The following is a 14466-nucleotide window of genomic DNA, read 5'->3' on the forward strand; positions in this document are numbered from 1 at the left end:
TGCTCTGTAAACTGATTCATATTTGGCCCGTGTTAGGGCCCGGTCTCCAATATAAAGACAGCCTGTATCACAAAAATTCATTTGTAAATAACTTTCTTATATCTTGTAAACAAACATTGAAATCTCCATCAGTGTTAGGTGCTTTTGCTTTTTTTTTCATTGTGCTGCCAAAAACTGTTACCTGCCAGAAGTTTTGAGAAGATGGAGTGAGATGGTATGTCTCAAAGGGTCTGGCACTGCCATGCACAGTGGTGTGGAACTCAGGTTAGACCATAACCCAGAGTAGAGGAGAGTAGAGTAGAGTAGTGATCAAACAAAGGAGCCTCACCACCGTGCATAATGAGGGAGGCTGAAGCTCCTCCTTCACACCTGCTGCTTGGCTTTGGCAATGGCAATGCCCAAGGAACATGATTGTGGCAGAAACTCTAAACAGAGTGGGCCTGGGGTAGGATTGTGGACCTGGAGTAGAATCTCTGGGTCAGAGGTTCAAACACGGAGCTATGGAGGTAGGTGGGTACCGTGACTTGATAGGAGCTAAGCGCTGGGAGCGGGTCGAGAGAGGACTGAGTGGGAGGACTGAGCTGGTGAGAAACGCTGCTGGGGTTTGCCTGCCCTCTGTCTTCAGTTACCTGTTCTCCCTCGACACCCTGTGACTGGACTGCAGGCCCCACATGCGCTGCAGTAAGGTGATAAACAATGGTGGTACTATGTGGACTTGCCAGCAAGCCTCTTACTAAAGCAAAACACTCTGCTTATTACAGTAAAGCACAGAATTCTCTGAGGCTTGCACGGAGGATAATGTGGTTGGGGGAAGTCAGTAGGGGAAAGAACGGCTATATCAATGGCCCTGAATTCTGTCCCTTGGAGTCCTTGTCCAGCTCGTAAGACAAGGGCTCTCTTGCTGTGATCACATGCACCCTTCTTCTCTGGAGACTCTCTCCTCAGACCCCTCTCTGGTCAAGCCTTAGAGGAGACAGGCTCTTCCTTCACTCAAGTAAACTGGCAAGTAGTAAAGGTTAAGAGTTTTGTGGGGAAGCCCGAGGGAATTCTTGAAGACACCATGCCAGGATGTGTATAAAAGGGAGTTTTTGTTAGGACTGAATGCAGTTAAAAAAAGAAATTAGTAGCCTGCTTCTTTCTTTGTTCAAGAACACCAGTTTTTTATAAAATACAATGGAAGATTTTAACCCCATTAATTTGGAGCTGACTCATGCAAGTTTAACAGTCATTTGGACAAGGATGACATGATTCCTAGCAAGCAAAAAGTCTGAATGAAGTAAGTGCTAAATATGGGATTTGGGATGTTTTTCAGACGTTATTGTATGCTTATGGTGAACTATAAATTTTCATTAAGTTTCTCATTTTATTTTGATTCTTAGTCATTTATTTGAAATATCACTCACTCAGTTTTTCCAGCAACAAAAAAGTTATTTAGCAACTTGCTCCTCTGCTATAGATAATATAATGTGCAGACGGCATGAAGTAGGAGTGGCCTAACAGACAGCTGTCCTGCTCCTTAGTCACTGCCAGGAAGCAAGGCTGCACGTCCCGTTCCTCAGTCTCACCCCCGATGTCAGTCCTGACAGACTCCCCTCTTGCCTTATCTGTGGTCATGCCTCCTGCCACTGGCCTTGCTGCAAGCACGTGGGGCTGTGATAGCGGCAAATTCGAGTCTTGGCTCTCCTACTAATTATCTGGGTGCCTTTGGGCCTGGTGTCCTCACTTGTGAAGTACAGAACTTGTTCACAGGGTGAATGAATTCCAGTGACACTGAAGAGTAATGCCTGGCACCTCCCAAGAGCTGTGTAAATGATGGCTGTGCTTGTTCTTGTTGCTCCTCTCAGCACTCTTTCCTATCTGTTTTAGCTGTTTTAAGTTACTTGCTGATGTGGTTTGCAGCTGCCGCCCTCCCTGCCCCCGTCAGAATGTGGGCTGGGGCCAGGACCCGGTCTTGCCGGTTTGCCTCCTTGCCTGAGGTCCTGAGGTCCGGGCACAGTGCCTGCCCTAGTAGGTTCTCAGTAAATGCTGCTTCAATGAATGAATCAGCGACCTGTGAACTCTTAGAACAAAAAGTTCTAAACTAAAAACAAACTGTAAATTTTGCTGACTTTTAAATTTTTCAGCTAGTACTCCCATCACTCACTACCTAGGTGTATATTTTACACCAGAAAGTCATGTTCCTCAAAGCTGGCGGGGCTGCGTGATCTTAGTGAGATTTTTTATTAACTAGACTAGTTATTTGGATATGCCTAGTTTAGAATTTTCCCAGACTAATTCCACAGGTGCTCCAATCCCTTGCATAAGATGGGTAGCACAGTCTGCCCTCTCTGACCGGGGGTAGGACCGGGGGATGCGCAGGGCTGGCTGCCTAGAGAATCCCTGGGGATGGGGTTGGGGAGCTGTTGGTCGAAGGATGCAAAATTTTAGTTACACAGGGGGAATAAATTCAAAACAACATGGTGACTGTATTTAATAATAATATATTGTATTCTTGAAAAATGTGGAGAGTAGGTTTTAATGTTCTCACCACAAAAATAACTGTGTGAAGTAATAAGTATGTTAACTAGCTCAATTTCCCATTCCACAATATATATATATTTTAAAACATCATATCATACATGATAAATATATACAGTTTTGTCAACTAAAAAATAAAATGTTAAGAAAAAAAAGATTTCTTGTTACTTTCTGAGATGAATTTTCACCTGTTTAAGATTATTCCTTTGGGTTGCTTAGAGTGGAGGTAGGTAGCCTTATTGTCCAGGATCCCCATTTTAAAAATAATCTTATTGAGTTATAAGCTACATACAATATATTTAAGTGTACGGTTTGATGAGGTATGCTTTGTTGTTTTCAGCTTTTAGAATCAATCCATAGGTAAACCGTAGGAGACATTTCTCTGGCTACAAAATAGAGAATGTTATCAGGCTCGACAATGGGAAATCAATGTGTAGACTTAGGGTGCACCCTGGCCTTAAAGCTGGAGCTGGCTCCTTCCTCTGTGGAGTGAGGACTTGGAAGAGATTCTCTGTGTCCCAAAGAATGAGAAGTGGAACTTTAGGTACATAGTTTGAAGTTGCCAAGGTGACCCTTGGAGGAGCTAAGAATAGTGGTGTTAACTTTATTTTTTAACTTAAAGCCTTTCTTTCCTCTAGAGAATAGTGATAGCGGAAGGACAAAATAATAATCTTTGATCTAACAATCAAAGAGTTGATTGAACTGTATAAAAAGATATTGTGTCATTTATATTTCTGGATGTGTTCCTTTCCTTTAAAATTAAAATATTAAATCAATGTTTATAAAAGACATTTAGGAAAATTGTAGGGAAGTTGGAACAAGATAATTACTATATTGTTTAGCATCCAAATTTCCACTTCAAACCTGAAGTAAATTACTTTTTGTAAGTGGCATTTAGAGATATTGTCGAGAAATCAGGGAGCATTGCTCTGTTGCTTAGCACCGTACTTTCATCCTTAATTCTGACTAAAGACATGGGGTCTGCTTTTGAGTAGTTTTTTTGTTTTTAAAACACTGTGGTCTGCGTCCCATGGTGCAGGTTTTTGTATCTTCCGAATGTTACCAGCTTGATACAAGTAATTGTTGCTTTTCCTTCTGCCACGATGAATGACAGAAGGGAAGAGAGCAAAGGCTGCTCCGAGCTCCAGGGGCAGCTGCTTAATCTATGTGGCTGAGAGTCAGTCTGGAAAGGAGCTGTTGAGATTAGGTATGGAACTTTATCGGGGTCAATTTATAGTCCATCTACTATTCAGCAGCCTCTTTTTTTTTTTTTTTTTTTTATTTGAGACAGAGTCTCACTTTGTTGCCCAGGCTAGAGTGAGTGCCGTGGCGTCAGCCTAGCTCACAGCAACCTCAAACTCCTGGGCTTAAGTGATCCTACTGCCTCAGCCTCCCGAGTAGCTGGGACTACAGGCATGCGCCACCATGCCTGGCTAATTTTTTCTATATATATTTTTAGCTGTCCAGATAATTTTTCTTTCTATTTTTAGTAGAGACGGGGTCTTGCTCAGGCTGGTCTCGAACTCCTGACCTCGAGCGATCCACCTGCCTCGGCCTCCCAGAGGGCTAGGATTACAGGCGTGAGCTACTGCGCCTGGCCAGCAGCCTCTTTCTAATTTAAGAGTTTCCTTTCTTTTCTATCAGGAAAACATTCTGGGAGCTGAGATTGTAAAGATCAGTTAATGTTTATTGAGTTCTCACTGCATGAATGGACAGTTTCCGGTATTCTAGGTAGTTTCATAGAACATAAAAATGCAGATTTCCTCCATGGCCTTGGTCAGAGGCCTACAATAATGACCAAATGGTATCTAACATCCACAGTGACTTCGCGTAGGGTTCCCAAATTCTTTAACCTGGCCACATTTTCCTACACGCACCCAGGGTCCTGGCTAAGTTTACTGGTCATTCCTGGAAAACATACCTTGGGACTGCTGCCTTTACAGCTCTTCAGGGATATTTCTCTGTCCACATAGAAAGCTCACCCTTTCTTCAAGGTCTAAATAAATACTATCATTTCTCATGAAGCCTTTCTTTCCTAATTTTCCTATGCAGCAAAACAAATTCTATGAAACAAACAAACACACAAAGAACCCTCCTCCTTGCTTTGAACTTCTACAATACCCTGTTTGCACCATTCTTATAGACCTTGCATGTGCTAAGAGTGCAGTTATGTTTGTAGATGATTTATTGTTTTCTTGTATTCCTCAGGAGCCATAGCTTATATAAAGAATATTTTTAATCATTTTATTTCTATAATATAATCACATTCCAGGAAGTTTGGAAAGGAAACAAAATATCGCTAAATCTCATCACATGTAATTTTGGTAAATGTGCTTCCATTTTTTCCCTTATGCTTTAATGATATTACATACATGATTTTGCCTTTCTCCACAAATTGTAGTACCATCCGTTCTTATGACTACATAATAAACACTCTAGTGGCTAAACCATAATTTAGTTAATTATTTTTACCATTTTTTAGACAAGAGTCTTGTTTAGGGGGAGGCATAGCCAGGATTTGAGAAGTGAATCACAGTCTCTTTCCTGCTGTCCCAGGCTGCTCTGCACTCCCACCTGCACTGGCCTCAGAGCCCACAGGGACTGGTATCCCTGAGGGTGGTACAGAGTCGCCATAATTATCCAGCTGTGCTTCAAAAGTGTATAGGCCATTTTCATTTTTCATAAAAAATTATGAAAACTTCAAGTTCTAACACAGAGGTTAATTTTCAGAAATGATTCATACTCAACAATTTCAAATATCTGAAGTTGCCTTTTTAAAGAGAAAAATCTAAAATTACTCAAAACCATAATCTTTTCACGTCCTTTAAGTTTTATTATTTAAATATTATGTTGTTAAATACATTCTAAATTTTGCTTACTAACTAAGGTTTTAATCAGCAGTGTTGTTTCGGTTTAATAAACCAGTGTTAAGTCATTTCTTTTGTCCTGTGAGGAAGACTGAATGAATATTTTGTACTGCTCTGGACATGTGTGTCCATACGTGGCATCTAAATGGCTTGAACAGAAGCATCTTAATTATTAAATCAATGGGGAACAAGCTTCTCTATAATGAAAAGGGACTGAGTTTTAGGATAATTTTTCCTAAGTGTTGGTTTTTAGGATAAAGTTTAATGGCATTGTTTCTCTTACGCTTCATATACGCATGTGAGCAAAAATTTCTCTACATGCTGAGAAGATGGAACATCTTAAAAGTGCAGTCATGAAGGTCAATATCCCCAGTACAATATTCTTTCCGTGTGGGGTTCCTTCCCGGCGGTCGCCCTGTTACAGCCCCTGTACACGCCCAGACACCCGTTGGGTATCTGAGGCAGGGGCATGCCTGTTCACTGATTTATTAACTGATTACACATTACTGTGGAATTGCTGTCAGTGTATCATTTCACATTGACAAATTTTTACTTAGAATTTAATGACAATTCCATATTCTTATTTAACCCCTGGAGATACGTGTATATTTCTTCCATAGTATTCCTACATCTGGTAATCAGGTTCTGGAAAATAAAATGTGTCATTGGAATATATACTTTCGGTTAATGGGCATTTCTGATTTATGATGTGCATTTAGTGCACAAATATGAAATAGGAAGAAACATGCATATAAAACCTCATGTATTGTCAGATGCAGTAAGCACGATGAAGTGAACCTAGAGGCCGATTTTAAAATATCCATTGGTCTCTCTCCCCAGCAGCATAATTATTTAATAGATTGTACATCTGTTGCTCCAGAAGTAACAGGTTTAGTACCTCTTTAGCCTTAGCATTCAGGGTTGAACTTTTCTCTTTTACATTTTTCTGCACATTCATGGTTCACTTTGATGAAGGGTTTCTCCTCCTTTGCAATTGCTGTTAATATCTTCTCCTCCCAGGCCTTCCACCCTCCGGGAACTTGGTCACCTCATTTATATCTTTTCTGTTTTAAGTGTCAGTGATTCCCTTTCCCCTGGTTCCCCCTTAATACAGGAAAATGACCTTCCTTTTGCTTCCCTCATAAATGTATCCTTTGACCGCACTGCCCTCAAGTTATGGTTCTACCTCGTTTCTTCCTTTCCCTGACAAAACTCTTAAGAGAATCCTTTGCCCCACCCGCTGCCTCTGCCTTCTTACTCCCTGCAGTTAACCTCTGGCCCCTCCAGTCCCTGAAACTGCCCTCCCATGTACCACTAACTGCTTTTTCTTAGTTTTTTGTCATTTTGTCTTCCTAATAATGTCTACCACTATTCTTACTCTCCCTGAATCTCTTTGCTTTTTTTTTTTTTTTTTATTTCTGGGGCATTGGCTGGATGGTTGGTCTGGGAGGCTTTGCAAGGTCTCTTTGTAGACTCTGAGGACCTTTTGCTTTTCCTCTTACCCTGCTATTTTCTTCTCTGTTTTTTCCTACCTAAATCAGAGACTGCCAGCCAGTGTGATTCCAGATGACTTTTATGCTTAGCTTGCAGAGTGATTTTGTTTTAATTAGTTGTTAAGATATAAAATCAGGACATTTATGTCAGCCTAATTTCTAGCTTTCCTTAAAAAGAAAAAAAATCAGCTGACACTGCCAAGCAGTTGTCCCTTGAGAGAGGGCAGAGGCTCCCAGGTCACCAGAGTGTGCCCAGCACTCACTGTGGGTGGCATCCGGCCTTCCTCATTCATTGACTTCCCCTGCCCGAGCTCTGCAGACGTGTGAATTTGTGTCTCCTACCCTTAGTCTTAGAAATCCATCATGCTATGTCCTAGGTCCTCTTTTCTCAGTCAGAGAGCACGTGTGTGTTTCCCTCTCTCCCCCATCCGGTACTGTGCCTGACTCGTAATAATCACTCAAAAAACATTTGGATGAGTAAGAGGTTCCCGTAGGCTTGAGTCCAGTCACCAGGGACCTGAGGGCTCTATACCTGACACAGAGGTCTCTGCCTGTTGAGTGTTTTGAATGGGATGTTTTTGTATGGGGTTGAGAAAAGGTATTTGCACTTTACCAAGGCATAAAACTTTGCAGATCGTTAAGTCCAACTTCATGTTGCATGTGAGAAACAGGCACGCACAAGACCAAGCGACTCGCCCCGGGCAACAGAGCAAGTACTGACGAGCTGGGACTCCTCTGAGTAGTGAGAATAACTCAGGTTCCTGTAGCACTTGGGAGGGTACAAAGCACTTTAACCCATGCGTATTTCTACCTGAGGCATGCAGAATTGACGCTGCCGTCCCGTTTCACATGGCTGGGGAAACTGACATTGTGGGATTTGCGTGGTTCAGCCGAGGTCACTCAACCAGCGAGGGCAGACCCGACTCTAACCCAAAGCTTTCCACGTGAAGTGCAGGGCTTTTCCTGTGGTTTCCTCTGACAGTTCTTTGTTCAGCTTCCTAAGCTGAAACTCTTTTTAGGCTCTCAGTGACATGCACCCTCCCTTTGTGCCTTCCATTTCAAAATCAGAAACCTGAAAAGGAAAGTTCTAGCTTATTTATTTATTTTTTAACAGCCAGGGCGGACAGAGATGAAGACGGCGAAAATAAACAAGGAGCTCAGTTAGTGATGTTTCACCTTCCTGAACTAGCGTGGTGAGATGGCTGCTTTGAAAGTCCTTTTTCCCTGGTAGGCTGCAGTGAGGTTGGTATCAGGAGTCTGTGTCCCTCGCTGTCCTGCTGCTTCAGTGAGTGACGCTGGCGCTGCTCCCAGTGAACTGTTGACGGCCTAGGAGGCCTCAGAAAGCTGGGCCCTCAGGGGTCCGGGGAGTAGCTTCAGTCGCCTTTTCTCTGGTCAGCAACGTTTTCCTGCTTTGTGAGCCTCGGGCAGACAGCCACCTCGTGGGACAGCCTCCTTCCCCTCTCGAGCCACTGGGGGCCCAGAGCTGTGAGATCCAGTACACATGTCGTCACTGAGCAACGTGACATGTGGCCCGTCCACACGGAGTTAGGATGTTACATACACAGTACACACTGGGTTTGAAACACGTGGTATGGAAAAAGAATGTGACTGTCTCAGTGATTTTTTTATACTGAGTACATGTTGACGTGATAACATGTTGGATATATGGGGCTAAATAAAATGTATTATTAAAATTAATTTTACCGATTCCTTTTTATCTGTTTAAATGTGGCTACTAGAAACTTTAAGATGGCCCGTGTGGCCCGTGTTGTATTTCAGTTGCACAGTGCTGGTCCAGAGGCTGCACTGTCTTCCCTCAGTATTTCTAAGAGACAAACATTTTTATTCACTTAACAAATATTTGCGGAGACGTAAATGGAGCTGCTGCCTGAAGAAGGCTTTCATATCAATTTTAAAAGACTCTTGAGTAAACTCCTCAATCTCTCCAGTTATTCCTCTTCTGTGGCTAAGTCTTGTGTTGTAAGTGAAGACTGAGCTTGCTTTTATATTCAGGTCATCCCCAAACAAAAACCTTGTTACCTAAATTGCAGGGAAGAATAGAAGACTAGTGGGAATACCAATTCCTCATTGCCATTATATATAAAAAGCATTTTACAAAGGACTATAACGTGAGGCAAAATATTCTCATTTCTGCTAAGAGGATGTAAACAGGCATGCATTTCTGTCACGTAGCTCTTCAAAGTGTCTGACTTACCGGGGGAAGGAACCCCGGACCTAGGGTTGCAGTAGAATGTTGAAGTGCTACCTTTAAAACACAGCTTTATAAAGGAGGCATTTCAACCCCGTGAGGAGAAGATGGACTGTTATTTAAACGGTGATAGGACAACTGCTGAGTCATGAGGAAAAACAAAGTGCTAAGTGCTGGATCTACCTTACTCTTCACACAAAACCAGATGGTCATATGGTCCACAGACTGAGATGGAAAAAGAAAGGGCAGGAAGAAGATACCATCAAAATAGTAGGGAAAAAAATAGGTAATTGTGGAATAAGAGGATTTTTAAAGTATGATGTTAACTTAAGGTGCTGTAATGGAAAAGATTGGTGTATTGATGCATAAAATAAATATTTATAACAAACGTACATTAAATTAAAAAACAGGCCAGGCGTGGTGGCTCAAGCCTGTAATCCTAGCACTTGGGAGGCCGAGGCGGGCGGATTGTTTGAGCTCAGGAGTTCGAGACCAGCCTGAGCAAGAGCGAGACCCCATCTCTACTAAAAGTAGAAAGAAACTATATGGATAGCTAAAAATATATATATAGAAAAAATTAGCCGGGCATGGTGGCGCATGCCTGTAGTCCCAGCTACTCGGGAGGCTGAGGCAGGAGGATCGCTTGAGCCCAGGAGTGTGAGGTTGCTGTGAGCTAGGCTGACACCACGGCACTCTAGCCCGGGCAACAGAGTGAGACTCTGCCTAAAAAAAAAAATTAAAAAACAAATTGGGGCAATATTTTTGATTCGATAGACGTGAATATATATATACATATTATATAAAGAGCACTTTATGTAATATAAAAGGAATATTTATATCAATCTATAAGAAAAATACCAACAACCCAATGGAAATACGGATACAGTGTAAGAATAAGTAAATCATAGAAAAAAGAAAAATAGATGCTTAATCTCATTAATACAAAGAGAAATACAAATTAAAACATAACATAGTTTCTTCTCCAACTAATTAGAGACTTAAAAATTATTGATAATACCTAATACAGTTAACAGCTTGGGAAGATAGGAACTTTTATACACTGCTGGGGACGATGAAAATCAATGCTTTTTGGGAGTGCAATTTGGCAGTATTCTTCAAAAAAAGATATTTTCAAGCTTACATTTTGATTTGACAATTTCACTGTCAGGAGTTTCCCCTATGGATGGGCTTGCACAAGCATGCCAGGATGTCTGTAATAAGTGACGACATCTCTGTGCAATGGAATACCGTGCTGTCAGCCTGTCCCTATTGACATGGGAAGATGCTTATGAAATATTGTTAAGGGAGAGAATAGTATGCATTGCTTGGTTTCATTTGTGTTAAAAATTAATAAAGTAAATACATGTATAACAGCATCTACACAGGAAATATATAGAAGGGTCTGTTCTAAGCTGTTCATCTGGGATTACAGATTACATCTGGAGAAACGGATTTGGAGAGACGGAAGTGGGGAACCGGCCAAAACCTTTTACTTTGTACTTCGTGATGCTCTGCACTATTTATTTGTTTCCCTTTTAAAAATAATCAACATACATTACTTTTAAAATACATTTTTAAAGTATTTGCTTTTTATAAAAAAAAAAGATTACTTCAGAGATACTCTAGAGGCTTGTGAATCAAAATAGTTTCCTCTCAAACCTATGGTTTGTTTTCTTTAGTGCTCAAAAGCTAGAGACTGATTCATCTGTAAAGCTTCCTGTTCAACTTAGTTCTCATTAAGAAATTTTTTTCTCTTTAAAAAAGTATAAGCTCTGTCTTTTAAAAAGGCCATATTCTCTTCAGCAAAGAGGGCAACTGCACACAAAATGTTTTATTTTATTATTTGTTAAGCTGCCTTGTTAATTATTATTTTGTCAGTATTTCCTCTCATGTTTTTTTATACTTCTGATAACTCCCAAAAACAAATTCTTTCTAAATTTTAGGCTTTTCCTCAAAAAGGCACATAAGAATTTTAAGAATAAATCCCTTTAGTCCCTGCTTTTAGCTCCAGTATACTGAATTTTACCCTGTATCCAACTGGAGTCTTATCAGAGTTCCTTACCAAATGCTTGGAAGAAGGTATTTTAGGATACAAATTTATTTTGCAGTTGATGAGTGCAGTGCTAACATTAAAGGTCATGGTTAGATAAATGTCACAGAAAGCCCACACTATTGAGCCCAAACAAACATTCATAAGTGAATTTTATCAAAATTCCATTAAAAACTGTCAGATCTTTGCTTTCCTATTGTACCCAAAGGTTAAGTTACACTTAAAGCCTCTTTAAGTTTCCTCCAGACTTACTTAATGCCTGTACCAAATAGTCTTAACTTTATGATTTTCTCTGGGACTTATAAAGGAAGCAAGGAGCAGTAGTTTTTAATACTACCTATCCTGCTTCAGAAGAAATCTAAAATATAATAACGTCTTTACAAATATTACTGTCCATGCATAAAAATGAAATGCAGAAACAATATATGAGGCTATGTAGAGGACTAGAAATAGAAAAATGAACTATGTCCGTTTAAAGTGAGATTACGCATTATACATGTGGGGAGCTAAAAAACCGTAAAAATCATGGGCTCCAACCTACCTAGTGTACAGACGAGGAAGCTGTGAGCAATAGCAGTAAAGTGGCTCCTTAAGGTCGCAAAGGTAGTTAATGGCTGTGCTAAAACTAGAGCTGTGGTCTTCTGTCTGCCAGCAGTTCTGCCACACTGAGATCTGTCTGCTTGCACACACGTGCCTCTGCATGGGACTGTATTTTTCTAAGCATGCCAGCTCTGTGGTCCAGCACTTCCACTCCGGGACATACCCCCAGTATTCAGATGAGTGCTTCTGTCCACCAGAAGGCATTTTATTCCCAGCAGCACTTTCTCAATGACCAAAACCTGTAGGAAGGAAGGAATGAAAACCCACGGTCAATCAGCAATAGACTGATAAATAAATTATAGTATATTCACACTGTAGAATATTACACAGCAATTAAGAAGAACTACCGACTCATGGAGCAATGTGGCTAAATCTCAAAAAGCATGTTATTGAGCAAAAGTAGCCAGATGTAAGAAATTATGGAAAATGCTGTTATTTTTATGTCTGTTTATAAGCTACTTAAGGGCAGAGACCATTTCTCTGCCTCCATAGATCTCCAGCACCTAGCACATAATAGGTGCTCCATGTGTATTTATTTTAATGGCAAGTATATGATATGGAAAAAGACACAAGGGAAGCGTCAGTATTTTTCTAATAAGAAAAACAGCAGAAAATATAGGGAACAACACTTTAATGCTCAGATGTTTCTACCAGAGCACAGCATAAGGAACCCTGAAATATCAACACAGTATTAACTATAACTGACACTTGGCTAGGTATGACCATGACGAGACTGTGGTAATAGTTCAGAATCTTTCAAGATAGGCACAGCTGATGGAGCCTATTGTTTGACCCCAGAATTAATCTAAACACGATATCAAGTAGATGTGATAGCTTCCTCTGTTTATATTTTTGGCCTCCATGAGGAGGAAGTCTTCTCAACTCCTGTCCCTCCTGCTTACTCCACGGAACAGGTGTGCGGAGTTGATGGTCAGATTCCAGCACACTGATTAGGTTCATGCTTGTGAGGATTTGTCCCTGGGGGTCTAGATGAGCTCACAGTGGAGGAGGTGTTCTTTGGCTCCTATTCTCCCGCATTGTGGGGCGCACTGGCCCTTCCTTTCATGAGGGTGCTGGGTTTGGGCCAGGGAAATGCAGTCTCTTCAGTGTTGCAGACTCCTTATGCCCAGCCCATATGGGAAAGAGACTCTCCCTACGCAGCTCACTGCAAGTCAGGGCCACTCCCACCACGGCTCATTACTTTTCTGCTTTGGGGCATTGGATTCTCCTAGACCAAGGTAGGATTTGTTACTTCTGGATCTCCTGGCCAAACGCCATTATAATGCTCTAATAGAGCCAGCCTTTAATACCGGTAGCTGACACAATGATATAACAAAAACATACTAAGAATTTCTATCAACTTTTTTATGAGGTTGCCCCAGAATATATATATAGAGAGGGAGGTGGCTAATGTACATGGAAGTGCCTGTTGAATGGTTTCATTCTTTGTCTTCTTGCTCATTCCATGATCCCCAAACACGTACTGCAAGGAGTCTGCATCATCCTCTCTCTCTGACCGTTGGTACTTCAGGCATTGATGGGTGTTATCTGGCATTACTGCCTGTTATTTCTGAAAGTTTATCCCATGGAAAAACTCCTTGAAGTCTGAAGAGGAGATAGGTTCATTTTTGGAAAAGATTTATCCTACTAATTATAGATCATACGAGCCACCTGAATTCAAGCCCCCAGGGAGCCGCAGGAGCAAACTGTCAGTCAATTTGCAGTCACCTGCAGAAGCACTGGCTGCTGAGTTGCAGTTGGCACAGCTTCGGAGGAGCTGGTTGTGCCCAAGCGGGTTCATTTCATAAAACATCGACGGACAGGATTTCTGCGCTCCTAGTAGGGTGGTCTCATCGAGACAGCGAGAAGACATGGTCCAAGCAATTTAGGTAGATAGAAAAAAACACGGGATGGTGTTATTTTATATAAAGGCATTTGTGAAGTGCTGAGTGTATAATGCTGAAAGGGTAAAAAAAAAAATCTCTATTTTTCCTTAGTATTACCTAAATTACCTTTGAGAAGTTTATTATTTTTCATCTCAATTTTTTATGAGAAGTTAAGCTATGTGCTCAATGTTTTCCCATTATTGTAATATCTAGGTAAGTTTCATGCAGTTTGTTATCGTTGAAGCTTGCCGGAAATGTTTTATTTTACCTTGGGGAAAACAAAAGGCTTGTGTTCTTTCCTTTCTTGCTGATACTATCAGTGCAGTGCACAGATTTTTGACCCCTTGTCCTCTACACTGGGACTTTTCAAAGAAACTGAGCTAGCTTGCCAACAGGACTTGAATTTCACGTCTTACCTTGTTATGATTTAAAGTTTGAGTGCATGTGAAGATAACTGATGCAATGATATGACAAAAACAGATTTAGAATTTCTATCAACTATTTTATGAGGTTCCCCAAAATGCTTACAGAGAGGCAGGTGGTTAATTTACATGGAAGTGCATGTGGAGTAGTTTCATACTTTGTCTTCTTGCTCATTTTTACCAAACCCAAAAGTTGCCCCTTCAATGTTCAGTCGTGCTCTGAGCAAATACCCAGCCATTACTGGGCACCAGGATTTTCAGGCAAATACACCCTTTCGACTGCTCTTCTCTCAGTTTCATCAGGGGGCTAAAATCTTCATTTGTCACTGGCAAGTTTTCAAATTAGGCATTCTGAACATTCTCATTAAATGTTTTCTTTTTATCTTTTCAGTCTCGCATTGGAATTATTTATTCTTGGTTTA

The 14466-nt window shown here is 41.0% G+C and overlaps 1 protein-coding gene across 1 annotated transcript in view; it reads left to right on the forward strand.

Moving 5' to 3' along the window:
• SH3RF1 (SH3 domain containing ring finger 1) overlaps positions 1-14466 on the forward strand; it is a 152034-nt gene that overhangs the window by 100073 nt on the left and 37495 nt on the right.

Source organism: Lemur catta, chromosome 5 (assembly GCF_020740605.2).
Source record: "Lemur catta isolate mLemCat1 chromosome 5, mLemCat1.pri, whole genome shotgun sequence".
Classification (NCBI taxonomy): Eukaryota; Metazoa; Chordata; class Mammalia; order Primates; family Lemuridae; genus Lemur; species Lemur catta.